The sequence below is a fragment of the Bufo gargarizans genome, chromosome 4 (genome assembly GCF_014858855.1).
Source record: "Bufo gargarizans isolate SCDJY-AF-19 chromosome 4, ASM1485885v1, whole genome shotgun sequence".
NCBI classification, from domain to species: Eukaryota; Metazoa; Chordata; class Amphibia; order Anura; family Bufonidae; genus Bufo; species Bufo gargarizans.
The window spans coordinates 534,165,194-534,187,435 of NC_058083.1; the positions used below are offsets into that span (position 1 = coordinate 534,165,194).

The 22,242-nt window shown below is 45.7% G+C and overlaps 1 protein-coding gene and 1 pseudogene across 1 annotated transcript in view; one reads left to right on the top strand and one right to left on the bottom strand.

Moving 5' to 3' along the window:
* The window catches only part of LOC122934742 (oocyte zinc finger protein XlCOF6-like), a 398,458-nt gene that overhangs the window by 140,425 nt on the left and 235,791 nt on the right, over positions 1–22,242 (top strand). The gene's annotated exons all lie outside the window — the stretch shown is intronic.
* On the bottom strand, positions 1,396–21,609 carry LOC122934797 (annotated as a pseudogene).

Here is a 22,242-nt window from a genome sequence, read left to right on the forward strand (position 1 = left end):
CTGTTCTCGCTTGGGGGTTCGGTTGTCATTCTCTTCTGCTTTCCACCCGCAGTCGAATGGCCAGACAGAGCGCGTCAATCAGAATCTGGAGACATATCTGCGTTGTTTTGTGGCGGAGAATCAAGAGGATTGGTGTTCTTTTTTGTCCCTTGCTGAGTTTGCTTTAAATAACCGTCGTCAGGAGTCCTCTGATAAGTCACCATTTTTTGGTGCATATGGGTTTCATCCACAGTTTGGGACTTTCTCGGGAGAGGGGTCTTCTGGTTTACCTGATGAGGACAGATTCTCCTCGTCTTTGTCATCTATTTGGCAAAAGATTCAAGAGAATCTAAAGAGCATGAGTGAGAGATATAAGCGTGTGGCTGATAAGAGACGTGTGCTTGGTCCGGACCTGAATGTTGGTGATCTGGTGTGGTTGTCTACCAAGAATATCAAATTGAAGGTTCCCTCCTGGAAGTTGGGTCCTAGGTTTATTGGGCCTTACAAAATCCTGTCTGTCATCAATCCTGTTGCATACCGTCTTGATCTTCCTCAGACTTGGAAGATCCATAATGTTTTTCATAAGTCCTTATTGAAACCTTATGTTCAACCCATTGTACCCTCGCCTTTGCCTCCTCCTCCGATTATGGTTGATGGGAATCTTGAATTCCAGGTCTCTAGGATTGTGGATTCTCGTCTTGTCCGCGGTTCTCTTCAGTACCTTGTTCAGTGGGAGGGGTATGGTCCTGAGGAGAGGATGTGGGTCCCAGTGACGGACATTAAGGCCTCTCGTCTCATCAGGGCATTCCATAGGTCCCATCCTGAGAAGGTGGGCTCTGAGTGTCCGGAGTCCACTTGTAGAGGGAGGGGTACTGTCACAACCAGACAGCTGAGAAGCTCTGACAGAGGCCTTTCAGAACCTCCTCCTTGAATTTCTGTGTTGTGGTATTCAGCTCCTCCTCTCGTCAGCCTCTCTCAGCTGTCATGTCTTAATTGCTTCCCTTTAAATGCCTCCTCAGAATGCTTTTCTGAGCGGCTTATATTTCCTCCTGGAGTGTGTGTGCACGCTGATCTGTCCTCCTCTTTGCTTCAAAGCTAAGTGTACTTTTATATGTTTATATCTGTTTGCTGGATCCCAGATGACCCTGACTCCCTCCGTGTCTTGTGTAGGGAGCCGGTGGTCGTGTCCCCTCACTATTGTAGGGTGCTCAGGGCTTTATAGTCAAGGTTCGTGGATATGCAAACCTCCACCATTAGGATCTTTGCATAGGCTGAGCAGCCAGGGAAAGTGCCAGGTCTTCTGCAGGGGTCTCCCTTGGTTCCTTAGTTTTTGGATTCAGCGAGTCGTTTATACATGTTGCTTTGCCTTGTTACCTGTACACATTCCGTGACAGATTGTCAGCTATAAATAAATAACACAGTTCAGCTCACCCCTTTTCTCATGGATACTCCCTAAATGCTTGGAAGGTTTTGGAGCAAATTATCAAACGTGAAGAGAAATCCAGCACTGCACAGGGATCCAGATACAATCTCTCTATTCTATGAAGTAGTACTTCCAACATACTGGTGCAGTTGTTTACAAGTTTAGGACCCAACTGTCTTTACTCATAGCATAGTTATCAATGGGAGGTTTCCATCCTCCCTCAGCTCACCTGAGGACATCTGTGTAATGGGTTGACAGGTGTGCCCCCCCAGTCAAACTCCCCAACTGCCGCTTTCTTTGAAGCAAGTAGAAAACTATCCTATGAGTAAGGACCGATGGGTCTAAAACATATTTGTGACTTCTATACTGGTCTGTTGGATGTTTTATCACATGAAATAAAAGAGATTTTACCTGGATCCCCATGTAGTGCTGGATTTTTCTTCTCCTGATTGTCAGCTTTAAAACAAGACCTGGCTTGTATCTATAACTGATTCACAGCCTGAGATCCTGCCATCTGTAGTAAGAATGTGTGAGTTACATTATGTCTTGCATTTCTGACTTATATTGGCTTCTCTTTTCCGTGTGAGTTTTCTGATGTTTAGCAAGACTTGATATATGACTAAAAGATTTTCCACATTCTGAACATGAAAATGGCTTCTCCTCGGTGTGAACTTTGTGGTGTCTAACAAGACGTGATTTCTGACTAAAAGATTTTTCACATTTTAAACATGAAAATGGCTACTCCCCTGTGTGAGTTCTCTGATGTCTATCAAAACACGATTTCAGACTAAAACATTTCCCACATTCTGAACATGAATATGGCTTCTCCCCTGTGTGATCTTTCTGATGTCTATGAAGATCTGATTTCTGAATAAAACGCTTACCACATTCAGGACATGAAAATGGCTTCTCCCCTGTGTGAACTCTTTGATGTCTAACAAAAGAAGATTTCAGACTAAAACATTTACCACATTCAGTACAGGAAAATGGCTTCTCCCCTGTGTGAGCTTTCTGATGTCTAAGAAGATACGAATTGTGACTAAAACACTTCCCACATTCAGAACATGAAAATGGCTTTTCCCCTAAGTGGTTTCTTAGATGGATTGCAAGTTGTGATTTCCGACTAAAACATTTCCCACATTCTGAACATAAAAATGGCTTCTCCCCTCTGTGAGCTTTCTGATGTATAAGAAGATGCGAATTCTGACTAAAACACTTCCCACATTCAGAACATGAAAATGGCTTTTCCCCTAAGTGGATTCTTAGATGGATTACAAGTTGTGATTTCCGACTAAAACATTTCCCACATTCTGAACATAAAAATGGCTTCTCCCCTGTGTGAGCTTTCTGATGTCGAAGAAGATACGAATTCTGACTAAAACATTTCCCACATTCAGGACATGGAAATGGCTTTTCCCCTAAGTGGCTTCTTAGATGGATCACAAGTTGTGATTTCCGACTAAAACATTTCCCACATTCTGAACATGAATGTGGCTTCTCCCCTGTGTGAGCTCGCTGATGTCTATGAAGATTTGATTTCTGACTAAAACACCTCCCACATTCAGGACATGAAAATGGCTTTTCCCCTAAGTGGATTCTTAGATGGTACACAAGTAGTGATTTCCGACTAAAACATTTCCCACATTTTGAACATAAAAATGGCTTCTCTCCTGTGTGAGTTCTCTGATGTTGATCCAGAAATAATTTCTTGCTAAAAGATTTTCCACATTCTGAGCATGAAAATGACTTTTTCACTCCATGATTTCTCTCAAGCAAGAAAAGATTAGATTTCCTTTTAAAATGTTTCCCACGTTTCTGTTTAGTTTTTGTTCTGCCAATCAGTGATGAAGGTTTCTTGTGTCCAGCAGTATCGGTGGATAGATCTCCTCTGTGAAGAACTGAGGGTACATTAGGAGTTATTGAATTAGCTTGTGTGGTATTGTTATCTTCTGCTTGATGGTATGAAGAGAAATGGAGATGCTTATTGGAATATCTTATCCTGTCTTCACCTAGAAAATGAAACAAAATTTTCTTACTTTCCCAGATCCAATTTTTTTTATTAATCAGTCGAGACAGGAAACATAAAATAAATAGGAGAAATTATTAAAACTGGTGTTAGTGGCAACCACTACCATTCCAAATATCATTTTTCAGGCAGTCTTTGTAAAGTTAAAGAAGTAATTTGATTGGTTTTATTGGCCAACAACTCCATTTTCCTTTCAACAAGTTTTCGTACATCTTCTGTTTTTGTTGTCGTGCTCTATTTTGCTTTACATATTATGACAACTACTTTCCTCTTTCTTTTTTTACTTACACCTATCTTTTTAAATTCTCAGCCTCTGAATCCCCTAAAACATTTCACTGCCTACCTATTTTTGGCTTTTAGGAAGAATAATTTTTTCCATTGTTGCATTCTAGATTTTTTGCCAATCTTAGTGCACATACAACTTACTGATTTATTTTCATTAAAGAGATATTCCGGTTGGAACACGTTATTCCCTGGGATGACTATCAGATCGGTTGGGGCCCTACCGCTGGGACCCCCACCGATAACAAGAACAGGGGCCTTATACCCCCTGCAGGCCCCTTGCAGCTCCCCTGAAATGACTGAAGTGAAGTACCATGCTTGTCTATCTCTGGAACTCCCATAGAAATGAATGGAGTGGCCGCGTGCATTTGTACGACAAGCCTCTTTGGTAATTTCAGGGGAGCAGCCTGCAGGGGGTATAGGGCCCTCGTTCGCCTGATCAGTGGGGATCCCAGCAGTAGGACGCCCACCGATCTGATAGTTATCCCCTATCCTGTGGATACAGGATAACTTGCTCCAACTGGAATACCCCTTTAACTCTTTCTAAATAGGAATTTTTATGAATCTTTAACCCCTTCACGCAATTGGACGTAACTGTATGCTAACTTACAAAGGCATCCGGGCTGCCATGTACCTAAGGCTGATCAGGCTTGGTATAAGTGTAACAGTGCATTGCAATAGATGACTATTAAGCCCACTGGATCTTCAAGAAAAAAGTTGAAAAAAAGGTAAAAAAAAAATTAAATAATTGTCTTTTCTCATATGAAAAAATAAATAAAAAACACAATTGGTATCGGCGCATTCGTAATGACCTGATCTATAAAAGTATCATGTTACTAATCCCACGTTGTGAACACTGTAAAAAAAATTATGTAACAAACAATGACAATATTCCTGTTTTTGTCACCTCACCTCCACAAAAAAAGAAATAACAAGTAATCAAAAAGTCATATGTACCAATAAAAACTAGAGCCTGTTTCACAAAAACAAGCGCCCTCACAGCTACATTGGTGAAAACATAAATATTTTATGGACTTTAGTATTAGCATTTATTTTTAACACCAAAGTGATTTTTTTCTGAAAAAGTAGTAAAACATTAAAAAATATAAATTTGGTATCGCCATGGCCATATCAACCCACAGAACAAAATAATCCTATAATATTTACCGCAAGAGTAACCACATAAAAAATTAAAATAAACAACACTGACAGAATTGCCATTTTTGCCCACTTCACCCCTACAAAAAAATTGTATAACAAGTGAACAAAAAGACATATACAAACATGAAGAATGCCAATAAAAACTACAGCCCGTCCCGCAAAAATCAAGCCCCCAAACAGCTACATTGGTGAAGAAATAAAAATGTTATGGGCCCTAAACTCATTTCAGCAAATTGTTAGAAAATCCTGATGCCACTCGTTCCCTTTTGAATGCTGCCGTACTCCCAAACAGCGGTATTTGACCACATATGGGGTGTTGCTGTATTCAAGAAAAAATGTATAACAAATTGTGGGGTGCATTTTCTCCTGTTACCTTTTGTGAAAATGAAAAATTTGATGCTAAAACAACTTTATGTTGAAAATGTGTTTCTAAATTCTATGAAACTGTTGTTGGGTCAAAGCATTTACTTCACCACTAGATTTATTCCTTGAGTTTTCAAAATGGTGTCACTTTTTGGGGGTTTCTTTCTATGTTCCACAGGTCTCTACTCTATAAATATGTCACTTCTCTCATCCCTCCTGAGACCTTTTTCTTCGGATGAGGTGCATGGAGAGCTGGAAGATGAGGTCACTAAAATTTTAGGTTCCAGAAGAGTAAAGTGCAATATCTGGCTCATTAGAAATGTGATGGACAAAAGGAGAGATCATGAGTTTCTTATAAAGATATGCATGCTGACAAATAGATTAAGGCTGACATGTCAGCCTGCATTTGTGGGAGGGGCGCAGGCACGCATAAAACAGAGGCACGCCCTCACCACACTTGCGTGCGTTTCCGGTGCCTATTCCCGCCACAAATGTCACGCCCCTTGCAGCAGTTCAGCTCGACAGGTAAGTAGGTCCCGTCAGGTGCCTCCAGTCCTCCGTCTTCCGCACTTAACGGTCGGGTAAGTATAACTACCTCCTCTGCATTCATTCCCCCTCCACGGCAAAGCACAATCCGGCGTCTCTCACCTACTCCCGACTGGCCTCCGCATGTAGGTACCGCTTCCGATGCGAGGCACAGGGGGTCACGTGGGACGCCGGGCTCGAGGTTCGCCGCGGCGTCTTTGTTGCCTGGCTACGACGTTGTTGTCCTCCCCCCTGCAGTCACGAGGCCTGACTGCCTCTCAGGCTCCCTTCCCAGGCTTCGGTGTGCGCAGCGTCCTGTTGCTCGGCAACGACGCTGGCGTCCTCCCTCCCCTGTTGTCACGTGGCCGGCCGTCTCTCAGGCTCCCTCTGCCGGGCCCGGTCTGCGCGGCGTACCTGTTGCCAGGCAACGCCAGTGGCGTCCTCCCCCCTGCTGTCACATGGCCTGGCTGCCCCGGGCTCCCTCTTCCTGGCTCCGATCTGCGCCCCCCTTCCAGCTCCTGTCGCATTGCTGGTCCTTCACTTGCCCTGCTCACTCGGGGTGGCGGGGCGCTGCGGCGGTGGGGGGCGGGGCGCTGCTTCACGGGGCTGTTCGGGCTCTCCTGCAGGGAAGAGTGCCACCCTCGTTGATGCAGGTCATCATAAGCCCATCAGAAATTTCCGTTAGATCACATGGACATACAAGGATCCCTGGGTCATGGGTCTATAAATGGCACAGTCTATGGACATTAACGTGCCCCCCTCACGATACTGATTATTTGGCAGACCCTGGGTACTCTGCTGTTCTAGCCACATATCGTCAGCCAAGGTTTTCTCAAACAGTTCCATCCGAGTCGACCGCCGCCTATTCCACTCTGCTACATCTGTGGATGTTTTCGGTAAATACTTATTTTCGGTCACCGTGTCTGTCACCAATCACGCTGCAGGTTCGCATCAATGTCATACCACAATGTTCATTGCCAGTTTCTTCATGTTTACGTATGTCATATCATGTTGTTCTCCTGTTACGCTTCAGGCTCACTTCATATTATACCATGTCTGTGGCCTGTTCCGTTTCAGGCTTACGTTTTATTTTATTATCATCTGTTGCCCGTGATGCCACGGGCTTACGTGCTACCATGCCATGTCTGTTGCCTGTCATGCTCCAGGCTTACGTATTATTTGCCATTTTTGTGCCTGTTACGTTTCAGGGTTACATAAATATACCATGACTGTTGCATGTTACGTCCCATGCTTACGTTTCTGATTTATCATCTGTTGCCAGTTACGCTCCGGCCTCACGTTATACCATACCATGTCTGTTGCCTGTTACGTTTCAGGCTTACGTTTCTAGTATACCATGACTGTTGCCTGTTACGTTTCAGGCTTACGTTTCTAATATATCATGACTGTTACCTGTTACGTTTCAGGCTTACGTTTTAATTTATCATTTGTTGCCCGTTACGCTTCGGGCTTACGTTCGTAGCATACCATGTCTGTTGCCTGTTACGTTTCAGGTTTACGTTTTCTTTTTCTGTTGCCTATTACGCCTCGGGCTTACGTTTACAACTTTTCATGACTATGGCATATTACATCCGCCTTACGTTTTTTCTTTTATCTCATCTGGTGGCGCTTAAAGTTTCACGTTTTGTTATTTCATCTCGGTTGCCTGTTACGTCTCATGTTCACGCTGTTAATTACTATTTCTGTCGCCTGTCATGTTTTCAGACTTGAATCCATATTCTTTTTCTCCGGTACGATTTCAGGTTTGATGCTCAATTTTTTATGTTTTCAAACTCCCTGTCGGAGGCAACGTCCTTGTAGCTTCTTACGTCATTTCACGCTTTAGTCTGGCTAGGTCCTCCACAGTAGCGCCCGTTTTATAGCACTAGGCACTCGCCCACTCTAGTTCTCCTTTTACCACCATTCACGGCTCGGGTGTCGCTGTCGCCATACAGATCCTCCAGCTCGGCTATTAATTTTTTGTTTGTCACCTCACAGCTGCAGTATGTCCCATACTTCAAACATCGAGGAAGCCCTATCGATTCCCAAAATACCCGCATCCGAGTGGCCCAGCTCCTCATCACTAAGGAGTTGGACAATTTCTAAGTTAATTGCGGAACTTAACAGGAGAGGGATCCAACACCCTGCTTCCGCCCGAAAAGCAGAACTATATAGACTGCTGATTGCTGAACCAGCAGCCCCGGACTTGGAGCAAGTCTCCATGTCCACTCTTCAAGTGTCTCTGACACAGCTGCATGCCATGATGAACACCATTGCCTCCTCAGTTTCGGACGTGCAGTCCAGACTCCTGGCCGTCGAGTCCTACCAGGGGCTGGCATCTGACCGGTCCGCTTAACCTTTACCTGTAGCCTCCACTTCAGGGCCCGTTCCCCCAGGTAGGGTCCCATGCGCACCTGAGGTAGCTCCCTCGCATTTCATCCCTAGCAACATCGAAAAGGACATTTTAGAGGGTAAAGATGTCAATCTAGCGTCCATCCTGATAGCTACCCACGACACGGTAGATAGCAAAACTATAGCTTGCGGCGACATGTCCATCGTCCTTAAGGCCAGGGATCCCCGCCTAAACAAGAAACTAACCATCAAGGAGTTCGTCCTCGCGTTTAGTTTATTCAGGGATGTCATCTGCTCTGTCCATCCTGAGAGACGGGAGGAGTTGGACAAGTACCTTTACAGATTCACGGACTTGGGCCACAGTGCGGCGGCGGCTTTGGCTGAAAAAGAGCGATGGTAATCGTAGAACGCCTGCCCACCGTACTGGTGGGCAGGCGTTCTACGATTACCATCGCTCTTTTTCAGCCAAAGCCGCCGCCGCACTGGTACAATTCCAGCACATCACAAACTGGGCTGCCATGGACATGGAGCTTTTTTGCCGGCACTTTGCGGGGCTCAAGGCCCCGGCATGTGCCTCTTGCCAATCTATTGCCCACTCCGCAGATTGGTGCCCCAATGCAGGTCCCTCCACGTCCCAGGGCAGATCCCTTCCCAGTAGTTCCAGGTCCCTACAACGGTCTGGCCCAACCACGGATAAGCTAGGGCGGCCCATCGTTTTCCTGGGTAACAACCAGGTGTGTAACAACTTCAACCAGAACGCCTGTTACTATAACAAATGTAGGGCCCTCCACGTATGTGCAGTTTGTTTCAGGGCTCACCCCCAAATGGCTTGTCCTCAAAGGTCCTCCAGGCCATCCTGACTAACCGGATTCAACTTGGATTTAATGCAGTTCGTGCAATTCCTGGTCTTCGGGTTGACTACGGGTTTTCATACAGGTCTGGTAGCTCTTCCACAATCCACTTGGGAGGGTCCCAACCTTCAGTCAGCAACCAGGGATCCCGAGCCGGTGGGGACTCTAATTAAGTCAGAATTGGAGAAGGGGTTCCTCATCGGTCCTTTTTCCTTTGTTCCATTTGACCTCTGGAGAATAAACCCCATAGGTATTGTGTCAAAACAGTTCACTAATAAAAAACGTTTAATTTATGACCTGTCTGCACTTCATGGCTCCAGTATACCCAGCTTAAACTCCTTAGTTCCCTCCGAGGAGTTTTCCATGAGCTATTCTACCATAGACGAGGCCATCCAACTCATCCTTCAGGTAGGCCGGGGGGCATGGTTGGCCAAGGCGGACATCGCTGACGCCTTCAAATTGCTGCCCATCCATCCGCAGCTTTGGAGGTTCTATGGCATCAACTGGCAGGACCAGTATTTCTTTGCAAATCGCCTGACTTTCGGGTCCAAGAGCAGCCCCTGGCTGTTCGACCAGTTTGCGCAGGCGTTGCACTGGATCCTGGTCAACCACTGCGACTGTCCACTGGTCATCCATTACCTGGATGACTTTCTTTTAATAGAAAGGCCAGATTGCAATCCGAGCAAGCTCCAGGCTCTGCTCCAGCTGTTTGCAAACCGCAATGGTAATCACCTTCCTGGCATAATCTTGGACACAGGGAAGATGGAGGCCAGGTTACCAGCTGAGAAGCTCGCAAAGATCAAGGATGCTATCTCAAAGGCAGCAGGCAGTAGGACGTGCGTCAAGGTAGAGTTGCAGTCCCTACTAGGAAGGCTCAATTTCCCGACCAGAGTCATGCCCCAAGACAGGGCCTTCATGTCCAGGCTCCTGCAGCTACTTCCCTCAGCCCCCGAGCAAGACAGCCTCATCACCTTAGATGCCCAAGCCATGGCCGACCTGGCCATGTGGAAGGACTTCATGGCCGAATGGAATGGAGTCTCCATGTTCGCTCCGCAAATGGGGCCAGCATCCACCTTGATTTTCTCGGACGCCGCCTCCGGGGGTTTCGCGGCAATCTGTGGAAACCAATGGTTTGCGGGCCCCTGGCCATCGGAGGTTTCATCGGCCAGAGCCGCATTGAAATCATCCCCCTTGTTGGAGTTCTATCCAATCGTGGCAGCGGCCCAGGTTTGGGGTAGTCAATTGGCCAACTCTTCCGGGTCATGCCAGAGGCAGACCGAGTGGGGCTACCTCCTCCGCAAACTCTCGTGATGGATTAAACTCTTTCATTTCTTCAGCAAAGTCTTTGATGCAGAAATCTCTGTCTGTTAACACGGCCAGGAACTACAGAACCGCTTGGAACACCTTCAACAGTTTCACGTGCCTACATCCAAGAAAGGACACTGACAAGACCACTTACATCACAGCTTTCATAGCTTACTGTCATACTGATTTCAAACTATCCTTCAACATCATCAAGTTATACTTGGCCGGAGTCCAGCATTTCTCCATGTTGGAGGATCCAGAAAGTAGGTCGGTTTTCTTGTCCCAGGCAGTTAGGGCGACACTCAGGGGTGTTCAGAAGAGTAGTGACGGGGCTATCCCGAGCAGGCAGCCTGTGTCAGGGGAATTGTTTAGGAAACTTTCCACCTCCCGAGATGTTCTTCCTTTTGGGCTCCATTCCAGCACTGTCATCAAGGCTGCCATGTACCTTAGTTTCTACGGGTTCTTAAGACCCGGCGAATTCCCCAGCATTTCGGCCAGGACCGAGGGTTTAACCAGGGGTCAGCTGGTATGGCACGACGACCATTTCTCTCTATATCTCCTCACTTCCAAAACTTCTCAGGTGGGGCCACCAGTAGAGGTAAAGTATTATCAGTCCTCCAACGCATGGTGCCCAGTCCAAGTACTCAGGAGTTTGCTGGCAGTTCTAGGGGACTCCACCCCGGACAGGTCTTTTCTCCCTTTCAAAGTCAGGGCCATCACGGCTGCCCAGTTAATTTCGCACATTTGTACACTGGCATCGGGCTTGGGCTCCGACCCCAAGGTAATTTCAGGGCACTCCTTTCGTATTGGAGCGGCATCTGCTGCTTCAAAACATAACGTCCCCGGCCACGTTATCCGCAAAATGGGCAGCTGGCGCTCCTCATGCTTCGCACGTTACATACCGAACCCCCAGGATGAGATATCTAAGGCTTTTCACAGTTTGGTGTTGTAATTTGGTCAGCTGCAATAAAGGTACTCTCTCCCCTACTTGGTTGTTTTTTGCCCCCTTTTAGGCATACCCGCGGCATGGCTAAGGGCACCCCTCCAGCTATTCAGCTAGGGCAGGTAGACCTTTCTCTCGGTTAGGTCTCGGTACTTCGAGGCACCAGCTCTCTGCCATAGCCATGACCACAAATAGATTAAGGCTGACATGTCAGTCTGCATTTCTGGGAGGGGCGCAGGCACGCATAAAACAGAGGCACGCCCGCACCACACTTGCGTGCGTTTCCGGTGCCCCACCCGCCCTCCCCTTTTCTATCCATATTCCTCAGGATATGCCCCCTTTTAGGCCTACCCGCGGCATGGCTAAGGGCACCCCTCCAGCCATTCAGCTAGGGCAGGTAGACCTTTCTCTCTGTTAGGTCCCGGTACTTCGAGGCACCAGCTTTCTGCCGTAGCCATGACCACAAATGAATTAAGAAAGTTCATGAAACTCATCTGGATAAGTATGGGTCGTTGGTTAAGGGTCCAGTGGTTCCTCCTTAAAGGTGGGTACTGTCATGTACTTGCCTACACCATTGCTGTGATCCTATATTCTAGTCACCACTATTTAGTTGCTGAGGCTGGTCAACCTATCAGGGACCAGGTACCAATCAGGCTTGTTGCCGGCATCATGTGCTTCCTGTATTTAAACAGACAACTTTTGGCCAAAGTTGCCTGTGATTGGTCCTCTTTGACACACAAGAATGTTTTGCTTCACTGTTTGTACCTCTGGATTTCTGACAACTAACCCACTCTGGTATTGGACTCCTAGTTTATTTCTCACTTTGTTTCTGACATTTACTCTCTGGCCTGTCTGACTTTTGTTTCCCCTCTAGTTTAGGTGTCACCACCAGACATCTGAGAAGCTCTGACAGATGCCTTTCAGAACCTCCTCCTTGAGCTTCCTTTTGTTTTGCTTTCATTTTCTCATCTCGTTAGCCTCTCTCAGCTGTCATGTAGTTGCACTGATTGCATCCCTTTAAATCCCTTCCCAGACTGCTTCACTTTGCGGTTTATATTCTTTCCTGGAGTGTGTGCATGCTGATCCTACTTCTGAGTCTTCTACAGATAAGTTTTGTTCATTCATTTGTGTTTTTCTGTTTGCTGGATCCCAGGTGACCCTGACTCCCTCCGTATCAAGTGTAGGGAGCCGGTTGATGCGGAAATTGAAGGTTTTCCGTTTGCCTGTAATTCCTGTTTTGTCCTACCTGCCAGGGTGGCGCTAGAGAGCAAGAACATTTTTTGTGAGATTTTTGTAGATAGTGGAGCAGCTGTCAATCTTATTGATAATCAATTTGCTATAACTCATGGTTTCCAGGTATGCACTTTGGGAAAGGATATACCTGTTTTTGCTATTGATTCCGCTCCACTTTCTCAGAAATCGTTAAAGGGCATAGTTCACAATATCCGTTTGATTGTGAGTGATGCTCATGTTGAGGATGTGTCATGTTTCGTCCTTAGCGGGTTGCCTACTCCTCTTGTGTTGGGGCTACCCTGGCTCACTAAACATAACCCCACCATTGATTGGCAAGCGAGGCAAATAAATAGTTGGAGTGACTTTTGCAGAGAGAATTGTCTCACGACATCTGTTTCTGAGGTTTCTACTAAGACTGTACCATCTTTTCTCTCTGAATTTTCGGATGTCTTCTCTGAGAGTGGTGTTCAGGACTTGCCCCCACACAGGGAGTACGATTGCCCTATTAATCTCACCCCAGGCGCCAAGCTGCCTAAATCTCGTTTATACAATCTCTCCCAACCTCAAAGGGTCTCTATGCGTGCTTATATCTCTGAGAGTCTGAGAAAGGGACACATACGACCCTCGAAGTCACCTGTTGCCGCAGTTTTTTTCTTTGTTAAGAAAAAAGATGGTTCTTTAAGACCATGTCTGGATTTCAGGGAGCTGAACAGTATCACAATTCGTGACCCTTATCCGCTTCCTCTGATCCCGGACCTGTTTAACCAGATTGTTGGGGCTAAAGTTTTTTCCAAGTTGGATCTAAGAGGGGCATACAACCTGGTCAGGGTCAGAGAAGGAGACGAATGGAAGACGGCCTTCAATACCCCTGAGGGCCATTTTGAGAATTTGGTTATGCCTTTTGGTTTGATGAATGCTCCAGCCGTCTTTCAGCATTTTGTGAACAGCATTTTTTATCATTTAATGGGGAAATTTGTATTAGTGTATCTAGATGACATTTTGATTTTTTTCTCCTGATTTCAAAACTCATAAGGAACACTTACGTCAGGTCTTGCTCATCCTGCGGGAGAATAAATTGTACGCTAAACTGGAAAAATGTGTGTTTGCGGTTCCAGAAATTAAATTTCTGGGGTTTCTTCTCTCCGCTTCTAGTTTTCGCATGGACCCCGAGAAAGTCCGCGCTGTGCTCGAGTGGGAGCTTCCTGAGAATAAGAAGGCGCTGATGCGTTTTTTGGGCTTTCCCAATTATTACAGGAAGTTTATTTTGAATTATTCCTCTGTTGTTAAACCACTCACTGATATGACTAGAAAGGGGGTAGATTTTATCTCCTGGTCCGTAGAGGCGTGTAAAGCCTTTTCTGATATCAAGGAGAGTTTTGCTTCCGCTCCCATCTTGGTACAACCTGATATTTCTCTACCCTTCATAGTTGAGGTTGATGCTTCTGAGGTGGGTGTGGGTGAGGTCTTGTCCCAGGGTCCCTCTCCTGCCAAATGGCGACCAAATGGCGACCGTGTGCCTTTTTCTCGAAGAAACTCTCCTCCGCAGAGAGAAATTACGATGTGGGAGATAGGGAGTTGTTGGCCATCAAGTTGGCTTTTGAGGAATGGCACCATTGGCTAGAGGGAGCCAGACACCCTATTAGCGTGTTTACTGACCATAAGAATCTGGCCTACGTGGAGTCAGCCAAGCGTCTGAACCCGAGACAGGCCCGATGGTCTTTGTTCTTTTCAAGGTTTAATTTTGTTGTCACGTTCCGCCCTGGGGTTAAGAATGTGAAGGCGGATGCCCTGTCACGTTCTTTTCCGGGAGGTGGGAATTTTGAAGACCCGGGTCCCATTTTGGCTGAAGGTGTGGTGGTCTCTGCTCTTTATCCTGAATTGGAGGCAGAGGTTCAGGTAGCCCAGTCAGAGGCTCCTGATTTTTGTCCTCCTGGGAGGTTGTTTGTGCCTCTCGCTTTAAGACACAAGATTTTTAAGGAACACCATGATACTGTCCTTGCTGGGCATCCGGGGGCAAGAGCCACAGTGTGTCACGGACGGTGTACAGGAAACAAGGCAAAGCAACATGTATAAACGACTCGCTGGATCCAAAAACTAAGGAACCAAGGGATACCCCTGCAGAAGACCTGGCACTTTCCTTGGCTGCTCAGCCTATGCAAAGATCCGAATGGTGGAGGTTTGCATATCCACGAACCTTGACTATAAAGCCCTGAGCACCCTACAATAGTGAGGGGACACGACCACCGGCTCCCTACACAAGATACGGAGGGAGTCAGGGTCACCTGGGATCCAGCAAACAGAAAATAACAGATAAAGGTACAACACTTAGCTTTGAAGCAAACAGGAGGACAGAGTCAGCGTGCACACACACTCCAGGAAGTAGTATAAGCCGCCCAGAAAAGCCTTCTGGGGAAGAATTTAAAGGGAAGCAATTAGTCCAACACATGACAGCTGAGAGAGGCTAACGAGAGGAGGAGCTGAATACCACAACACAGAAACTCAAGGAGGAGGTTCTGAAAGGCCTCTGTCAGAGCTTCTCAGCTGTCTGGTTGTGACACTCTGTCAGAGCTTCTCAGCTGTCTGGTTGTGACACAGTGGCTCTTATCGCTCAGAGATTCTGGTGGCCGGTGCTTCGTAAGTCGGTTGAGGGTTTTGTGGCAGCCTGCGAGACCTGCGCTCGTGCCAAAGTTCCTCATTCATGGCCATCAGGTCCTCTCCTTCCCTTACCCATTCCTTCCCGTCCTTGGACACATCTGTCCATGGACTTCATTACGGACCTGCCTCGTTCCTCGGGGAAGACTGTGATTCTGATGGTGATGGACCGTTTTAGCAAAATGGTGCATTTCATCCCTTTTCCTGGCTTGCCCTATGCTAAGACGCTGGCGCAGGCATTTATTGATCACATTGTCAAATTGCATGGTATTCCTTCAGACATTGTCTCTGATAGGGGCACGCAGTTTGTTTCCAGATTCTGGAAGGCTTTCTGTTCTCGCTTGGGGGTTCGGTTGTCATTCTCTTCTGCTTTCCACCCGCAGTCGAATGGCCAGACAGAGCGCGTCAATCAGAATCTGGAGACATATCTGCGCTGTTTTGTGGCGGAGAATCAGGATGATTGGTGTTCTTTTTTGTCCCTTGCTGAGTTTGCTTTAAATAACCGTCGTCAGGAGTCCTCTGATAAGTCACCATTTTTTGGTGCATATGGGTTTCATCCGCAGTTTGGGACATTCTCTGGAGAGGGGTCTTCTGGTTTACCTGATGAGGAGGGATTTTCCTCGTCTTTGTCATTTATTTGGCAAAAGATTCAGGATAATCTAAAGAGCATGAGTGAGAGATATAAGCGTGTGGCAGATAAGAGACGTGTGCCTGGTCCGGACCTGAATGTTCGTGATCTGGTGTGGTTTTCTACTAAGAATATCAAATTGAAGGTTCCCTCCTGGAAGTTGGGTCCTAACTTTATTGGGCCTTACAAAATCTTGTCCGTCATCAATCCTGTTGCCTACCGTCTTGATCTTCCTCAGACTTGGAAGATCCATAATGTTTTTCATAAGTCCTTATTAAAACCTTATGTCCAACCCATTGTACCCTCGTCTTTGCCTCCTCCTCCGATTGTGGTTGATGGTAATCTTGAATTTCAGGTCTCTAGGATTGTGGATTCTCGTGTTGTCCGCGGTTCTCTTCAGTACCTCGTTCATTGGGAGGGTTATGGTCCTGAGGAGAGGATGTGGGTTCCAGTGACGGACATTAAGGCCACTCGTCTCATCAGGGCTTTCCATAGGTCCTATCCTGAGAAGGTGGGCTCTGAGTGTCCGGAGTCCACTCGTAGAAGGAGGGGTACTGTCACCACCAGACATCTGAGAAGCTCTGACAGATGCCTTTCAGAACCTCCTCCTTGAGCTTCCTTTTGTTTTGCTTTCATTTTCTCATCTCATTAGCCTCTCTCAGCTGTCATGTAGTTGCACTGATTGCATCCCTTTAAATCCCTTCCCAGACTGCTTCACTTTGCGGTTTATATTCTTTCCTGGAGTGTGTGCATGCTGATCCTACTTCTGAGTCTTCTACAGATAAGTTTTGTTCATTCATTTGTGTTTTTCTGTTTGCTGGATCCCATGTGACCCTGACTCCCTCCGTATCAAGTGTAGGGAGCCGGTGGCAGTGTCCCCTCACTATTATAGGGTGTTCAGGTGTTATACAGTCGAGGTACGAGGATATGCGATCATCTACCATTGGGATTTTTGCATAGGCTGAGCAGTCAGGGAGAGAGCCAGGTCTGATGCAGGGCTCCCCCTTTTGTTCCTTAGTTTTGGATCCAGTGAGTCGGATATTCATTTTGTGTCTTCTAGTTTCCTGTACACCTTCCGTGACATTAGGTCCAATGCAATTATCTAGGTTATGGACCTTCAACTAGTTGGGGGCTGCCGTTTAGGAAAGATCATCCAAGTAGGTAGGGACAGTGTTGCGGGTGGAATTTAGAGCTGCATTGTTCCCTACTTTACGTGACATGTTATATATGCTTTAGCAACTTTTGTGTAAAAAAAAACAACTGGGTTGTTTTTTTGTGGGACTAATTGACAGCAATTCTTGCAACAGATTGTACAAAAAGCCTAAAAGCAACAATTCCTTTCCTATAATAGAGCACAGTTCCATATCCTACAAGATCTTCCCCACCATATATTGGTGCAACGTGTCACCCTAAAACCACCACTAGACTTGCTTCAGGACTGTGTACTTCCTCTGGCTCTTTAGGGGCCAGCTCGTGTTTGTCCTAATCTGTCTGGCTTATGACTAGAATTCACAGACTGAACATAACCCTGTTCACGGGATTATAATAGAATTAGGTCATAACATACGGGGGTATCACAGTGAAACCGTTAATTCTAAAACATGACTTTTAATATTATCAATTAAAATATTTTGACCCTTTAGATACATAAATAAACAATAAACAGAAATTAACGCAAAAGCTACAGATCACTTGTTTCCAATGTAGCAGGAAGACAAATGAACAATCTATGGGGACAATCACCCTAGTGTTGCCCTAAAATGTTAAGGCCCTGCCTATGAACGGAATGGCCGCCCCGATAGGGGCGATCCCGTGTCTCGTGCCTCCTATATCCCCCTGCAAGACCCTGATGCAGGTGGCGGGTGGACCTAGTCCTGATTGGAGGCTGTTACTGATCTACAGGTATACCAAAAACAAAAAAGGGTTGATTAAATTAGAGGAACACCCAAAACCCATATGATGGGAGTAGAAATAAGAAAGAGCAGTAATAGTTATGACTGTAGAAACGTCCCGACGCGTTTCGCCCAGTTGATGTTGGGCTCCTCAGGGGACCAAAAACCAAAGAAATACAGAGTGTCCAACACCACAGATAAATAATCAAAAAAACAACACAGATAACACATATGTGACCACAATAAGTGTAGCTTAAACTTAAGGTCACCGATTACATCTAGATATATATATAGATATAAGACCCCTCGTCCTTGATATAGGATATTATTCTGGTCTTGGTTTATCAGGCTCCAGCTATATGAAGAGAAAGCAATATATTGATGGCAATATTGATACAATCATCAGGTTATTACCTAATCATCATTGTACGCCCTCCAACTTCGAGGGCGTATAGAAATCAACATGCTGTACAATAGACAATCAGTACACAGTAGTCGCAACAATCTCTGTGGAGGAAATATATATATATATACTACAATAGAACTAAAGGTCTGAAGTGTCTAATCTCTAATAGTACAGCTATACTTGCGTATCCAGGTAGGTATGGTTACCAATACTGTTCAGTCACTATGGAGGATGTCCACACAGGTAGGAGACTGTAGGTGCTAAGGCTCAGATGTCCCGGCGTGACCGCTGTCTGGATGGAGACGCGGCCGCGACTAGAGGGACGCCAGCTGCGCTATTTAAGCCTAGCTTCCGGGTGTGACGTCAGATCACGTGATCGCACATTGCGGTCACGTGACCTATAGTGGCGTCCTGGATACCGGGCCCATAGTTTCCGGGTGTGACGTCAGACCACGTGATCGCAAGTTGCGGTCACGTGACCTATAGTGGCGTCCTGGATAGCGGGCCTATGTTATCTCTTATCCCCTCATCTAAGGCGGCTGCTCCGAGATCATGTAGTGATCGCCGTCTTTGGGTAATCAGATGTTTATATAGTGACGTACTGATGAACTAAAACATATATAGGGGTGTATACCCAGACAAATTAGATATCGTGGCTGGGCTTAGGGCAAGTAATAATGTTACAAAATATAGGGCATATATATGGCCAATATAATCTTGCTCACAGTATATAGTGAGCTAGTTCTTTTGTTTAAGAAGCCTGGAGCTGATTAGTAATCAGGTCAATAAATAAATTAATTGAGTTATCGGATATTGATGGGTATAGAGAAAAATGGTCTCTATAGATTTAACTGGTGTAGTACCATTGGTATAACAGTTACCATTATTCAGATATATTGATGGTCAACTCATAAAAAGCACGCAAAGTCGATATGTTCATTAAGTCCAGATGGTGTAGTAGTGTTAAGCCTAAAGATCCATTTGGACTCTTTTTGTTTTAAGAGCTTGTCTATGTCCCCTTTTCTGGTTGTAGGTTTTAATACCTCGATTACCGCGAATCGAACTGCCTCAGCAGAACCAGCATGTTTAGTTAAAACATGGCGGGCAAGTGGTTTGTCACGTTTCTTGCGAATGTCCCCAATGTGTTCCAGGACCCTTATTTTAAAAGATCTTTTCGTCTTGCCTATATATTTAAGGCCACAGATACACGTGGCCATATAAATTACACCCATGGTGTTACAATTGGCAAAGCCATAGACCCGGAATGTTCTATCCTCAGAGCTGTTTTGGAACGTATTACCCGGGGATAGAAAATTGCACGCTTTACATCTACCACATCTAAATGTGCCCATTTGTCTATTCATTAGCCATGTGTTTGGTGTCGGGGGGTCAAAGTGGCTATGGACCAACGTATCCCCTAAGCTCTTAAAACAAAAAGAGTCCAAATGGATCTTTAGGCTTAACACTACTACACCATCTGGACTTAATGAACATATCGACTTTGCGTGCTTTTTATGAGTTGACCATCAATATATCTGAATAATGGTAACTGTTATACCAATGGTACTACACCAGTTAAATCTATAGAGACCATTTTTCTCTATACCCATCAATATCCGATAACTCAATTAATTTATTTATTGACCTGATTACTAATCAGCTCCAGGCTTCTTAAACAAAAGAACTAGCTCACTATATACTGTGAGCAAGATTATATTGGCCATATATATGCCCTATATTTTGTAACATTATTACTTGCCCTAAGCCCAGCCACGATATCTAATTTGTCTGGGTATACACCCCTATATATGTTTTAGTTCATCAGTACGTCACTATATAAACATCTGATTACCCAAAGACGGCGATCACTACATGATCTCGGAGCAGCCGCCTTAGATGAGGGGATAAGAGATAACATAGGCCCGCTATCCAGGACGCCACTATAGGTCACGTGACCGCAACTTGCGATCACGTGGTCTGACGTCACACCCGGAAACTATGGGCCCGGTATCCAGGACGCCACTATAGGTCACGTGACCGCAATGTGCGATCACGTGATCTGACGTCACACCCGGAAGCTAGGCTTAAATAGCACAGCTGGCGTCCCTCTAGTCGCGGCCGCGTCTCCATCCAGACAGCGGTCACGCCGGGACATCTGAGCCTTAGCACCTACAGTCTCCTACCTGTGTGGACATCCTCCATAGTGACTGAACAGTATTGGTAACCATACCTACCTGGATACGCAAGTATAGCTGTACTATTAGAGATTAGACACTTCAGACCTTTAGTTCTATTGTAGTATATATATATATATTTCCTCCACAGAGATTGTTGCGACTACTGTGTACTGATTGTCTATTGTACAGCATGTTGATTTCTATACGCCCTCGAAGTTGGAGGGCGTACAATGATGATTAGGTAATAACCTGATGATTGTATCAATATTGCCATCAATATATTGCTTTCTCTTCATATAGCTGGAGCCTGATAAACCAAGACCAGAATAATATCCTATATCAAGGACGAGGGGTCTTATATCTATATATATATCTAGATGTAATCGGTGACCTTAAGTTTAAGCTACACTTATTGTGGTCACATATGTGTTATCTGTGTTGTTTTTTTGATTATTTATCTGTGGTGTTGGACACTCTGTATTTCTTTGGTTTTTGGTCCCCTGAGGAGCCCAACATCAACTGGGCGAAACGCGTCGGGACGTTTCTACAGTCATAACTATTACTGCTCTTTCTTATTTCTACTCCCATCATATGGGTTTTGGGTGTTCCTCTAATTTAATCAACCCTTTTTTGTTTTTGGTATACCTGTAGATCAGTAACAGCCTCCAATCAGGACTAGGTCCACCCGCCACCTGCATCAGGGTCTTGCAGGGGGATATAGGAGGCACGAGACACGGGATCGCCCCTATCGGGGCGGCCATTCCGTTCATAGGCAGGGCCTTAACATTTTAGGGCAACACTAGGGTGATTGTCCCCATAGATTGTTCATTTGTCTTCCTGCTACATTGGAAACAAGTGATCTGTAGCTTTTGGCTTATGACTAGCCAGGGTTATTTTAGGCACCCTCCCCTGTGGAAGGGTGCCTGAGCTTTAGGTACTAGTTGCCAGTTTCCTGCGAAGGTGCATCATTACTCTGCTCAGTTGCCATGTATCAATCTCTTCCTTTTAACAGGATTTAACCCTTTGCTGCCTGACTTTTTGACTGTTTACTGGATTGCACAAACACTACCTGCCCTGACCTCAGCTTGTTTCCTGATTACACTTATGGATGAGCAGCCACTGAATAGAAACTACTCCAAGAAGAGGTAACATAGTAACATAGTACATAAGGTCTGGTCTGGTTGTTCCCCCACAGTAGAGTCCATATTAATAAAAGGGGAAAAAGCATGGGGTTCAATTACTCCTTTTGGAGTAGCCCGAAGCCAAATCTGTTCAGTCGCACAGTGGATCTACAACCGCTTCTTCAACACTAACTTTCAAAACTGTTCTCTCCTCTATGGTCATGGAAGGTCTCCTCTTACCTGGTGATGTGAGAGACTGCTGATTCTCCATCATGACGTCCTTGTACAGATCCTTGTGTTTTGCTAAATACTCCCACTCCTCCATGGCGAAATAGACAGCGACATCCTGACATCTTATAGGAACCTGACAACACAAGGACACAGTCATTACCAGACCCCTCCCTTGGCGTTATTGTATAATGTCCCAGCATTCCCAGCAGCGCTCACCTCTCCGCTCAGCAGCTCAGTGATCCTGGTGGTAAGTTCTAGGATCTTCTGCTCATTAATCAGGGAATGAGGTGGAGGCTCGGTGATGGGGCTCTGGGTCCTGCTCCATTCTCCTGACACACGGGGTGTCACACACTCACCAGACGACTTCTTCACTACTGTGTAATCCTGTGTATGGGGAGACGCCGATCACTACAGAGATTCTAAGAATCCTTCACCTTTCCAGTCATTTCGCTGTTTTATTACTAGAGATAAGAGTGATGTTATGTGAAACTCTCACCTCTCCAGTTATCAAGGAGATAATCTCCAGGGTGAGGTCTAATATCATTGCAGCCATGTGGTTGCTGTCCTTCTCCATCCTTGGTGGGTCATTGATGGAAAGGACCATTGTCTTTAAAAAAAATTAGGGAGTCCTGTACCTAAGAAAATGGTGGAAATCAAGGAGAATTGAGAGCGCATTACATTTGGAAGAACAT